Source organism: Nomascus leucogenys, chromosome 3 (assembly GCF_006542625.1).
Source record: "Nomascus leucogenys isolate Asia chromosome 3, Asia_NLE_v1, whole genome shotgun sequence".
NCBI lineage: Eukaryota > Metazoa > Chordata > Mammalia > Primates > Hylobatidae > Nomascus > Nomascus leucogenys.
Genome location: NC_044383.1, coordinates 137,241,217 through 137,254,790, shown reverse-complemented (window position 1 = coordinate 137,254,790; position 13,574 = coordinate 137,241,217). Strand labels below are relative to the sequence as shown.

Here is a 13,574-nt window from a genome sequence, read left to right as displayed (position 1 = left end):
TATGGAAACCCCAAAGGACGGGCCACTACAGGTGAACTCATTTTATCAGGAATGTTGTCTACAAATTAGGCCTCTAAATTCTCGAAGAAGGGCATTTATCAAACCGGCATCTGAGCACAGGAGTATCCTGGGTGCATCAACACCAACATACCACGCATTATCTCAGAAGTGCTCTGTGCTCCAGGTTAGCTTGGGAAACTCTGATGTAGACAGAGTTAAGCAGATTTACTCAGAGTTTAAAGACTCCTTAATGTGCATTCTGAACCACTAAGGAGGAAATCACTGCATTTTCTAAAATGAGTTCCTCAAGGAACCCTCTCTGAGTCACATCTACTAACATTCCCCATAATTAAAGACACCACGGATGCATGCAGTATGTTTTAACACACAACACTTCAGTCAAGTATTCCCTACTTTATAAAAAGTTACAGTTGTTTTTAAAAGTATTAAAACTCCTGAGTTCTCTGGGAAAGTATGTTAAAGAAAACAAAGCACTCTAAATCTGGTTAGGTGGGAGATCAACCATGCTGATTTCAGGCAAAGGGAATTTAAAAGATCTCTGCTGGAGATAGGGGCAATAAAAAGCACCACCTACCAATGACAGCAATTCACTGCATGAAGATGGCCTGCCAGAATTCCGTTCTGTGAAATGCCTACCTTGTAATGTTGGCAAACCCCACAGCATTTGGGTCTTAGGACAGAGACGAGCTCATTAAATCCAACTGGAAGAAAAACCTGTGAATCCTAGACCAAGTCTCTGACACAACCAGTATCTTCCTGTGTGGACACTGTGGACAGTAATTACAGTACATGGGGCATCCCTGGCACCCCCACCCCCGGCCCCCAATACCAAGAAATGTGTACCTCCCCTGAGGTGGTGGTGATAACATTCCCGGTTAAGAACCACTACTCAGAGCCTCATAGAACCAGGAAAGAACTCCAGGCTAAACATGATGGCTCACACCTGTAATCCCAGCACTTTGGGAGGCCAAGGTGGGTGGATCATGAGGTCAAGACCATCTTGGCCAACATAGTGAAACCCCGTCTCTACTAAAAATACAAAAATTAGCTGGGCATGGTGGCAGTCGCCTGTAGTCCCAGCTACTTGAGAGGCTGAGGCAGGAGAATTGCTTGAACCTGGGAGGCGGAGGTTGCAGTGAGTCGAGATTGCGCCCCTGTGTTCTAGCCTGGGAAAAGAGGAAGACTTCATCTCAAAAAAAAAAAAAAAAAAAAAAAAAGAAGAAGAAGAAGCACTCTAAGACTGAACCTAAAGAATTTTATTCTTTTTTTTCCCCTAAGGTACCTTAAACCAAGAAAATGCATCTCTACTTAATTATGCTGGATCCATGATACGATCTGTCTAACACAGATCTTAGGCATGTGAGCATGGTTGCAGTGGGTGTCCACTCAGGGGAGAAGAATATGTAATCCGGCAATTCCAAGGATTCTTGTGTTAAGGACAGGGAACAAGCCCAATACCATGTTACTTACTGTCTCCTTAAGCTTCAGAGGAATACTGGAGTTCCGTGTTTAACAAAAAAGCACCTGACTTCTCTTGATTAGTTATTTAACTTTGGTTAAATAACTAATAAGTAACCAGATCATGTCAAGTTACAGAGCACAGAATACAGACCCCTAGAGCTAGATCTTTATATTCCAGTGTCATGACCTGCATCGTGAATGTCTAAGACAAGTTCCCCACCACCCGCTGCTCTGAGCTGATGCACCTACCAGCTGTCCCAGGCAAATTAATTACCATCTTGACTTCTTGGACCTCCACAAATTCCAATTGCAAAATAAGCAAAATGTTATTGTGAAGAGTTAGAATAATGAAAATAAATAATCTCAAAACACATTTCTGACAATTCTGGCAATTCTCATGACTAGTTTTTTCTGTGGCCCCGCACCAGCAAATTCATAGGTTTTATCTACAGCATATGTGCAAGTCAAGATCTCAGTTCTCACTTAATTCCTACACACCACTTCATATTCAAGCAATTACTCTCACGTTAAGTGGCTGCTTCTCTCAAAAGAATCCTCATTTGGTAGTAAAATAATTACATCACATCCTTGCTTAGAAACCTGATAATACCAAATGTTTTGAAATCCACTGTGTGCCACAGAAAGGCTAAATAGTTTCTGAGTCCAAGAGATAAACAATTTCGACAGAGGAGGAAACCAGCGTTATCCCAAGTAAAGTCTTGATTTTAAAGTTCAAAAAATTTTAGAGGCTAATATTACTTCTTCTAATCAAAGGTGTGTCCCTAAGACAGGAGTATCAGAAATTCCACCATGGAGGCAGTCAGATATGAGAAATACGTAGTGCCTAAACACTGCACAACTGTCACCTGCTTACGGGGGCAAAGGCAGAGACAGGCAAGAGGAAGACACAAGAAGGTCTCATAAAAAGCTCTTCTCCCATCCTGAGAAGGGATGTTTGTTTGGTTTGTGTTAGGCAGCCCTAGGCAGCACACATCAGCATGCCTTGTAGGCTCTTCACCATGCTGACAGCTGCAATACAGGGAGGTGGAGACAGAAGTTGACTCCAAACTTTGCCAAAACAGGTAACATATTACCATTCAATGAGGATAATTGAGACCCCTGTTGAAGTGAAATACAGTCAGCCTTCCATATCTGCAGTTCCTCATCCTGCAAATACTATCTTTTCAATCCTTGGTTAGTTGAATCTGAGGTTAGGGAACCCCTGGATCCAGAGGGCAAACTGTAGGACTTGAGCATCTTTGTATTTTGGTACCAACAGGGGTGGGAGGGTCCTGGAACCAATTCTTCTAAGATACTGAAGGACAACTGTACTACACACTGTCTAAAAATTTGTAGCTATACTGCCTTTGAACCAGATTGCTTAAACTGATTGCTGATTTTTAACTAAAAACCCAGTTAGAATGTATTGCCCACCCCATTGCAACTTCAATTCTAAGTCCATGCTCCATTCGACTGAAAGAGAAAAAGAACAAGCAAAATTGCTTGTCTCCTTTTCAGTAGAATGCGCTTGATTTGCAAAGATGGCCTAAGATAATGTGATTTAGCCAAGAATCAACAGTTATTATCCTATTATGTTCAACTCCAAATATTTGTAGCACAATCACCAAAATGTAAGATACAGAACGAAAAAGTAGCAAATTTCAAATCCACAAACAACTGTCCTGTGTTTGCTAACGAGCATCCATGGGAATTAGCAGATGGAGGCTGAATTCTAAACTGCTTTTCAATGGAAATGTCTCTGCCTCACAGGCTCCTTTCTGAAGCCCGCTAGGCAGAGGGCTCCACTGCCAGAACCTCTGCTGGCTGCAGCATTCAAGATAGAAGGCACTGCACATGGAAGGAAGGGAAAGAGGCCACAAGTCAGCTGGCAGGGATGGGCTATGTTAAGCCATCCCAAGTGACTTCGAGAAATGCCTCCTTATATGTGAAAAAAACTCAAGAAAGTTTCCTATACACTGTGGCATCCATCGGTTACTTAATAAAGTCATTAAACATTTATCTCTGATAATGGACTTGCAGATGCCATTGTGGAGAATCCATTTAGGGTCTGTGGATGCTTAATAGCAAAATTAAAATGATAAATTGAAATGGCTTTCTCTGACGTGTGTGCTTAGCTCCGTGCGCCACAGCATACAAGCAGCCTCCTGCATACCAAAGTAAGTGACGCGAATCCAGCCCTGCTGCTGCTTGAGCACAGCCACTGTTTATCAGTCTGCTCGGAGGAAAACAGGGACTTCGCCTAGGGCAACTGATTCCTAAGGGGCAGGCAACGGCAAGACCCCTTCTTAGCTGGTAATGATCCTGCTGTGCTTCTCTGGATCCAGCATAGCCCAGGACAGTCAACAGAAAGAGCATGATTTGCAAGCTCACCCATGAAAGGAAATCTCAGATGAGCCACTCATTAGCTGTGAGACATGTGGGCAAATTTCTCACCCTCTGAGCCTATAGAACGAGGGGTAATACTTTTGTGGGGCTGTTGTTGTGGTTATATCCTAACCCAATTAAGTCAGAATCTCTGGGAAAGGACCCACATATTAGTAGTTTCTAAGGCTCCCTCAGGTGATTCCAATGGGCAGCTGCTGTCTCAGAGGCATGACACTGACCAAGGGAACCTGACAGATGGTGAAGGGGACACTGGATGAGGTGATCTGCAGCAACTGGAGACCAGCTCTCAAAAGGAAAGTAAATCAGAAAGCAGCTCCGTTTATGTGCAGAGAGGGGGAGTTTCTACGCAGGTAAGGTTACAGGGAGAACCTAGAAGGATTAACTTCTGAGGAAGAGAAGGGGATTTAGTAGGGGAGAGGGTGAGAAGTAAAAACAAGAATCTAAGCTGGGCAAGGTGGCTCACGCCTGTAATCCCAGCACTTTGGGAGGCCGAGGCGGGCGGATCATCTGAGGTCAGGAGTTCAAGACCAGCCTGACCAGCATGGAGAAACCCCGTCTCTACTAAAAACACAAAATTAGCCTGGCGTGGTGGTGCATGCCTGTAATCCCAGCTACTCGGGAGGCTGAGGCAGGAGAATCACTTGAACCTGGGAGGCGGAGGTTGCAGTGCGCCAAGATCATGCCACTGCACTCCAGCCTGGGCAACAAGAGTGAAACTCCATCTCAAAAAAAAAAAAAATCTGGTGAAGGCTGGGAACCATCAGTGAGGGGGATGGGAGAGGAAGCTGGCCTGTGAGAGGTAAGAGGTCTTCGAGGAGTCGTAACTGAACTTCAGGGCCTCACTGCCAGGGGTCAATCTACTTGGCTTCAGATTTTTTGGGGAACACCCAGTGGCATGGATGTCTAAGTGGAGAAAGACTGTAGTTGGGTGAGGGATGTGCTAGGAGAATGAGATAACGGTGAGTGCTTCTCCATTCTGTCTGGCTCAGTCACCTGGGACTGAGCTCGTCATGGTGTCCAGCTGATGCCACTGTGGGTGGGAACTTCCACCCACCCTCCCTGTACGGTGTGCAGCGAAGATGTTGGCCTTTCCAGACACTGCCCAGTTTTCCTATCCTCCAAAATGGCCCTGATCAAGCTCCCTGAATTCAGTGGAGAAGGAATTCAACAATACTAGTCCCTATAAGCATTAATAGGTGCCAGAATAATGTTTCCCATAAAGAAATGATGACTATTCTAAGAACACATTTGTGTTAGTCCACACATTTCTCCAGTCTCAAAAGGAAGCTTCCAAACCATCTTGTTCAGATGCCTCTTCCCATCGGATGCATTACCTTCTAAACATCAAAGTGTATTAAAACACAACAAAAGCAAAACGCCAGCCATAACCATGCTAGTCATCATGTTACCCAAGGAGGAAAGAATTACAATCCAAGTTCCACAACTGAAGGATTTGCAAGTTAAACATCTCTCAGCCTTTGCTTTGAATGAGCCAAGCTAAAACCTCACAAGGGAAAGTACATCTCGGAAAGCCCACCACCCTCCCTTTACAAAGTTAACCTGGTGACGGTATCTCTATTCAAAATCCCTGTGCTTCCTTTCTCTTACAGGCCAGCCTAGAATGTATTGATCAAGACATTCTAAGAAAGACAAATAACAACTCTAGTTTCTTTTCTTTCTTATTTTCCTGGTTTTACAAAATTACTCAATAAAACAGTTATATTGCACATCTTGCAACCTTCTTATCAAGACCTTACTCTACTGAGAAAAAAAGGGAGAGTGTTTCTTAAGAAGTGACAATGTATGAGAGGCAAAGCCCTGTGGAAACCACATCAACCACAAGATGGGTTTTTGGTTTTTTGCTTTTTGTTTGGCTGGTTGGTGTTTGCTGCCAAATCTATTCTCTCATACTTCTGCTTCTGAGACATGCAGGCTGGTCAGAATACTCACTACCACATAACCCAATGCTCTAAAAATCAGTGCCTAATTAAAAATACATTCACAGTCTAGCCAAGTTTGATGAATTTGCAGAGGACCTTGAAGCTGCATAACCATCTCTCTCAACATTAGGGGTGGAGAATATCAGTTTGAATCTCCCCATCTGCGCTCAAGGGCTGGCTGGTGTTGGTTCTGTTGGAGAAGGGCAGTGACTGTGAACTTGACATTCATCTCTCACAGCATGTTTTCAGCAATTCTGGTGATTTGGGATTTGTTGCAAATTTTAAAAAGAAAAGAAAAACCTATGTCCTGCAATGTCTACTAAAAACAAAAATCCTCCAGCAAAAAATACAAGCCTCAGGAGAAAGCACTTGCAGTAGGTACTGATTATGGCTTGAATAAGTGATCTTACACAAGTGCGTTTTCCATTCTAACAGGAATCCATTAACCTCATTTATAAATCATACGTTATAGCTGTTAAAAGAGCTTTTAGAGCTGCCAGCTGTTACAGGGCGCATCTAGCGATGCCATTAATCCCTTAATTTTTAGCTTCATCAGCAATACAGTGGAACACAGACCAGGCTTCGTTCCCCACATAAGCACACCTGAAAAATGTGGTCCTGATTTAGGAGGCAGAAGACAGTAATTTGGGAGAAATTCACTCTGTCCTCCAAAAGCATGAGTTTTGACTTCTGAAAGGGAGTGGGAAGAGTGACAGGCAGTTCAGATGTACCCCAAATCCCACAAAATATTAATTAAATACTTCAGGGGCTCTCTGTAATCCTTCACTACAACTCTATCAACTTTATTTTAGCACCTATTGTTTGGAAAGTCCATTTAACCAATGTGCTTGTGACTCTTTTTCTTTCTTTCTTTCTTTTTCTGAGATGATGTCTTGCTCTGTCCCCCAGGCTGGAGTACAGCGGCACGATCTCAGCTCGCTGTAGCCTCTGCCTCCCGGGTTCAACCCGCCTCTCAGCCTCCTGAGTAGCTAAATTTACAGGTGCCTTCCACCATGCCTGGCTAATTTTTTTGTATTTTTCGTAGAGTCAGGGTTTCACCATGTTGTCCAGGCTGGTTTCAAACTCCTGACCTCAAGTGATCCACCACCTCGGCTTTCCAAAGTGTTGGGATTATAGGCATGGGCCACTGCGCCCAGCCATAATTCTTGTTTTTTTTTTTTTTTTAATACTTTAAGTTCTGGGATACATGTCCAGAACATGCAGGTTTGTTACAGAGGTATACACATGCCATGGCGATTTGCTGCACCCATCAACGCGTCATCTACATTAGGTATTTCTCCTAATGCCATCCCTCCCCTAGCCCCCCACCCCCCAACAAGTCCCGGTGTGTGATGTTCCCCTCCCTGTGTCCAGGTGTTCTCCTTGTTCAACTCCTACTTATGAGTGAGAACATGTGGTGTTTGGTTTTCTGTTCCTGTGTTAGTTTGCTGAGAATAATGGTTTCCAGCTTCATCCATGTCCCTGCAAAGGACATGAACTCATCCTTTCTTATGGCTGCATAGTATTCCATGGTGTATATGTGCCACATTTCCTTTATCCAGTCTATCATTGATGGGCATTTGGGTTGGTTCTAGTCTTTGCTATTGTGAACAGTGCTGCAATAGACATACGTATGCATGTGTCTTTATAGTAGAATGATTTATAATCCTTTGGGTATATACCCAGTAATAGGATTGCTGGATCAAATGGTATTTCTGGTTCTAGATCCTTGAGGAATCACCACACTGTCTTCCACAATGGTTGAACTAATTTACACTCCCACCGACGGTGTAAAAGCATTCCGCCGAGGCAGGCGGATCACAAGGTCAGGAGATCGAGATCATCCTGGCTAACACGGTGAAACCTCGTCTCTACTAAAAATATAAAAAATTAGCCGGGCATGGTGGCAGGCACCTGTAGTCCCAGCTACTAGGAAGGCTGAGGCAGGAGAATGGTGTGAACCCGGGAGGCAGAGGTGAGCAGTGAGCCGAGATCACGCCACTGCACTCCAGCCTGGGCAACAGAGCGAGACTCCATCTCAAAAAAAAAAAAAAAAAAAAAAAGAAAACAAAAAGAAAAAGAAAATATACTTACCCCCATCGCTGCCACCCCAACAACTGTGGGACCTTGGTCAAGTCAACAGCACTAGCTTTGGTTCTCACCTAATTGTTTTGTTTTGTTAAAGACCTGAACTCTCTGAGCTCTGAGCTCTAACCTTCTCTGACTCAGATAACATTTGGGACTCCGTCAAGAGGGGCAACTTACTCTGTTTTGACGCCTGGAAAGACAGAGTACAAAGTGGCTTGTTTAGTCCATACGCGCTTAAATAAATAATAATAGATAATGGACACCTCAATGGAAAGGATTCATTCCTTAACCACTTGGTTCAAGATCTGTAAGCAAACTAAATGATTTCAAGAAGTATAGACTATAACTGCTAGTGAAACAGTCTCCAACATTCACATCTGAGTGACTAGAAAGGGAGAGTTTCTTTGTTTTGTTTTCTGTTTCCTAAGAATGCAAGCCGACGCCCCATCCAGCGAGGGGTGGCGCTTCCTCATGAAGTCGTGTGGGCTTCTGGGAAATGCCCCCTCCCTGCTGTTATTGATCTTGAACCTTGACAGCACGCAATGTAGAACGTATTTGTATAGTAAGAGCACAGAGATGCAGCAGACAGGTGCCAGCCTTCCTGCCAACTTTATTTGAAATGCAAACAAAATGCTTTCAGCCTGATGCTATTCCTAAGGCAAGTTTGCTTCTGCAGGAAAAAGGGCTTTCCCTAAACAAGTGTCCCATCAATGACTCACTCTCAAAATCACTGTTGCCTTAATCTTTTAAAAAAATTATCACCTCCATGGCTGTAATCCCAGCACTTTGGGAGGCCAAAGCGGGTAGATCATCTAAGGCCAGGAGTTCGAGATCAGCCTGGCCAACATGGTGAAACCTCGTCTCTACTAAAAATACAAAAAAATTACCCAGGCATGGTGGTGCCCCTGTAATCTCAGCTACTCGGGAGGCTGAGGCAGGAGAATCGCTTGAACTTGGGAGGCAGAGGTTGCAGAGAACGGAGATTGTGCCATTGCACTCCAGCCTGGGTGATAAGTGCAAACCTCCGTCTAAAAAAAAAAAAAAAATTATCACCTCCAGAAGATAACCATGTGATAGATACAGATGATCAATCATAAAGCCTTTGCACTTTTTGAACCAAATACTGACTTACAGGAAATGATGTGCTTTAAATTCAGAGCATACACAGATTATCTTAGAAACTGGAAAATATATTTATTTCTTCATCAGACTGTACAAATGACTTCTTTTCCCCTCCACTACTCACCCAAATGATAGACTGTGATACTTTAAATTTTTTTGTTTTTGTTTACGTAATCCTCCCCCCGTTTTTGCATGAAATTGATTTTTTTTTAATCCAAGACATTACAACCAGAGAAGTTACTGCAAAAAAGGACTTCGCTATAATACTCACTTGTCTCAAACTTTCTGGTTATTGTTCTTTAAAAAAAATGCTTTTTTCATCTTTTCCACAAACTCTCCATTGAGAATTATAAGCTCTTTGGTAATCAGTAGATTGAAAAAGATACACACACACACACACACACACACACACACACACACACACAGTGAAATGTAGCTCTCTGATGTGTACTTCCTGGCAAGGAAAAAATAGTTCAATAGCAAACTCAATAATGTGAATCACTGCCAAGACAGGAAAACATTATTTGGTATCCACTCCTATGACAATGGGAAAAATAGTTCTGAGAGTGAGAAGTTTTTATATCAATTAGGTTATGTCCTCTAAAACTGTTTCCAGTCATTGCTTCTGGGGACTGAGGGGACAATATATTTGCTTTGATATGTAAGTTTTCACAATGGAGCATTAGTCTTACTTGGTCTCAATACACTCCCCACTCTGTCGTTCATAAATCATGTTCTTCACATTAACTATTCCTAAAATAAAGTGCCTGAATCTTGCAGTCCAGAACCACCACATGCTCATACTGCATCTTGCATTTCATCCTCTTTGTTGACCTCCAAGTTCACTCTCCAAAGCCTCTGAACATTCATCATTTTGCAAAAGCCTCGGTTCCACCCTGGGTCCCCATGCATTATTCAACATTTGATTAATCCCTGTGATGGGTTCCTATGTCATCTGGATGCATCAAGTCAAAAGGAGGTGCCACACATCGAAGACAGAGTACTAAGACACATAGTACTAACAGAGAGGGGTCCCTTTCAGTTCTGTTGATAAGAGAAAGTGTACAAGAAAAAGTTGAGTTTTGAGCTTGATCTGGATAGGCAAAAGGTACCAACGGCAGGGAAGAGAGAAATAAGACAGCAACATGTGTTCGTTCTTTGCTTTTCGTTTTGGTTTTGTTTGAGACAGGGTCTTGCTCTGTTGCCCAGACTGGAGTGCAGTAGCTCAGTTATGGCTCACTGCAGCTTTGACCTCTCAGGCTGAAGCAATACTCCAGCCTCAGCCCCCGAAGTAGCTGGGACTACAGGCGTACACTGCCACACCCAGCTAATTTTTTTTTATTTTTTGTAGAGATGGGGTTTCACCATGTTGCCAGGCTGGTCTCAAACTCCTGGGCTCAAGCGATCCTCCCACCTCGGCTTCCCAAAGTGCTGGGATTACAGGTGTGAGCCACCACACTCAGCCATACATTCTTATTTATCTCATATCAGGCAATGGCAAAGAGTGCAATGTGGAAGTGATGCCGGGAGATCTGGTAACGGCATGACTCAACGTGCAGGTTTCAAAGATCACTGCATACGTGGTGAACGATGTGCGACGCTGATCTGTGCAGACAGAAGTGAGAATGTAATTACCTCTTGGGGAGCAATAACCAGAAGGAGATGCAAGGGAGGCTTCTGGGGCACTGGCGAGGTTCTCCAACCGGACCTGGGAGAGGGTTCCTCGTGCGTTCACCTTGTAAGAACTCACCAAGCTATATGCTTAAGACTTGCTCGCTTTATCAGATATAAATTGACCACAGACAAACCCTAAAAACCCCCAAACCAGCAATCTGCCTGCAGACAGAAGGAGCTGAAGGAGACCAAGCTGGAGGCAGCAGGAAGGCTGCTGCTGTGTCCATTCAGGGGAGAGATGAAGCCAGGGAAGGCCCTGTGGACAGAATGGGTGGATGTGAAACGTCTTTGGAGATGAGGCCAGCGGGACTTGCCAATGGAAACAGAACAACTCCCGGATTTGAGGCGTGGTTATATCAGGGACAGCTTCTGAGCTCTCAGAAAAACACCTGACATTGCTTTCAACAGTGGGCTTTCTGTCTTTACACTGAATTCTGTCTTTGTCTCTCCCTCTCTTAGGCATTCCCTCATCAGAATGCCTCGCCTTGAGAAGAAGAGGCCCTACCTGTAAGGTCCCTTCACCTCTAGGTGCCTGCTTCCTCATTGGTACAATGGGGATTTACAAGTGTCTATCACAAGTGTACCAAGTGCGTAGGACAGCACCTGACACATTAAGCACTAGTCAGTGTCAGCCATTAGTATTACAGAAAACAAACACTGCTTTTGTTACCCTGTCCCTCTATTTTCTGGGTCAACAGTGAGACTATGTCTTTACTTGATAATATTCTTTTTCAGCCAAAGAATTAGCATCCTAGTTGGAAAAGCCTAGAAACCTGGAGATCATCTTGGGCTTTTCCGCCTCTTGGTCATCCTCATGCTCCCTCAAATCCTATCATTTCTTTTGTGTTCAATGCTGTTTGTAGCCATTGCTTGATTTCTGCCCTAGTTCAAGCTTTAGCATTTCATGGTTGATTTAATGCAATATCCTAAGAGCTGATCTCTCTGCCTTTGAGTGCCTCTTGTTTAGTTCTACCTTAACACTCAATCTGTCATGCTGGTCTCCTTTAGTTCCTAAAGTGTGCCTCCTCACCGTCATTAAATGGTCCCCAGCCTCCTTATACAAGGGCCTCCACTTTTCTAAAATCTCCTGCTGCCCACTTTCATAAAAGCTCAGTCCTGGGCTGAGAAGTAAGAAAGAAATCCTGAGTGTTCTTCAACAGTCATCTAAATTTTTTCATAACATGAGTGCAGGCTATACTGTGGGAAATTAGCAAGAGCTAAGCCAAGATAAAAACTAAACTCCATGAAGATGAAGATAGCAACTTTCTTACAAATCTAGCACTTTATACATAATACACTTTATATAGTTAATGATTTCAAGTTTGACCAGCCTGAACATTGATAGTAATCAGGAATGAATAACCTGATAGGTAGACAGCAGGGAAAACATTATTCAACCAATAGACAAGAGAAGTCAGGGAATAAGCAACTGCTTCAAAGAATCCCTGTGAGTGGTAACACCATCAGACCCAGGCAGAGCCCCTCACTGCGGAGAGCCCCATTCTGGCCCTCCTCTGGCTACATCCTTCCCCCGCAGCAACCAAAAGGGCAAACCTTCCTGAAATTAACATCCACCTGTACTGGGGGCCCAAGATTTGGAATTCTCAGAACCTATGCAAGCCTCTTCCCTGGGCACCTCTAGACCAAAGGGCTACAGGGCATTCGTTTTGGTGAAGGTTGGGCATGTGGGCTGGAAAACCCCCATGCGTGAGCTGGAAGTCCCTTAAGATGTATGGGCAGGCTGGGCACAGTGGCTCACCCCTGTAATCCCAGCACTGTGGGAGGCCGAGGTGGGTGGATCACCTGAGGTCAGGAAATCAAGACCAGCCTCGTCAACATGGCAAAACCCTGTCTCTACTAAAAATACAAAAATTAGCTGGGCGTGGTGGCACACACCTGTAGTCCCAGCTAACAAGAGGCTGAGGCAGCTACTACTCGGCTCACTGCAACCTCTGCCTCCCGCTCGAACCCAGGAGGCGGAGGTTGCAGTGAGCCGAGATCGCACCACTGCATTCCAGCCTGGGTGACAGAGCAAGACTCCATCTCAGAAAAAATAAAAATAGATGTATGGGCAGCTGAGAGCGGGAACAGGAGGGGGAAGAGGATAGCCCGCTTCTGCATCACACATTCTGGCATGGGAGGTCGTGCCAGACTGCGCTTGGTGGGTCACGCCTATAATCCCAGTGCTTTGAGAGGCCAAGGTGGGAGGATCTCTTGAAGCCAGGTGTTTGATCAGCTTGGGCAACACAGGGAGACCTCATCCCTACAACAAAATTTAAAATTAGCTGGGTGTTGGGGAAGGGAGGGTATGGTGTAGGCCTGTATTTCTAGCTACTCAGAAGGCTGAGGCAGGAAGATCTTCTGAGTCCAGGAAGTCAAGGCTGCAGTGAGCACCACTGCACTCCAGCCTGGGTGACAGAGCAAGACCTTGTCTCAATAAATAAATAAATAAAACAAATGTGTGTGGAGAAAAGAATGAAGCCATAGGAAATTGGGTCCTAACCTCACATAGAATGCCCCAATTCCGAGACTTAAAATTCTATACAGCATCATCAAAATACAATGGGTTGAGTTAGGATTTGGGGGGCTATTCCCTACGTGTAGGAGAACTTCTTGCAAATGTGAAGTATCAACCATGAGATCTGAAGCATATAAGAAGACCCCAAAAGATAAAGTGGGCACTAAATCTGCTCATAACCTGAAATTAAATTAGCGAGCCAATACATAGACCTACAGAATTACAGTTATCTCTTCCCATACATTACAGAAATGCAAAAGTCAAAGCAAACTTAAAATACCATCCTTCACCTGTCAAAGTAACACTACCAATATCACTGACATGGCCAAATCTGAACACTCATT

General features: G+C 44.1%; 1 protein-coding gene across 3 annotated transcripts in view; it reads right to left on the bottom strand.

The window, feature by feature from the left end:
* Nucleotides 1-13,574, bottom strand: part of AKAP12 (A-kinase anchoring protein 12) — a 119,199-nt gene that overhangs the window by 64,614 nt on the left and 41,011 nt on the right. The window lies entirely within an intron of this gene.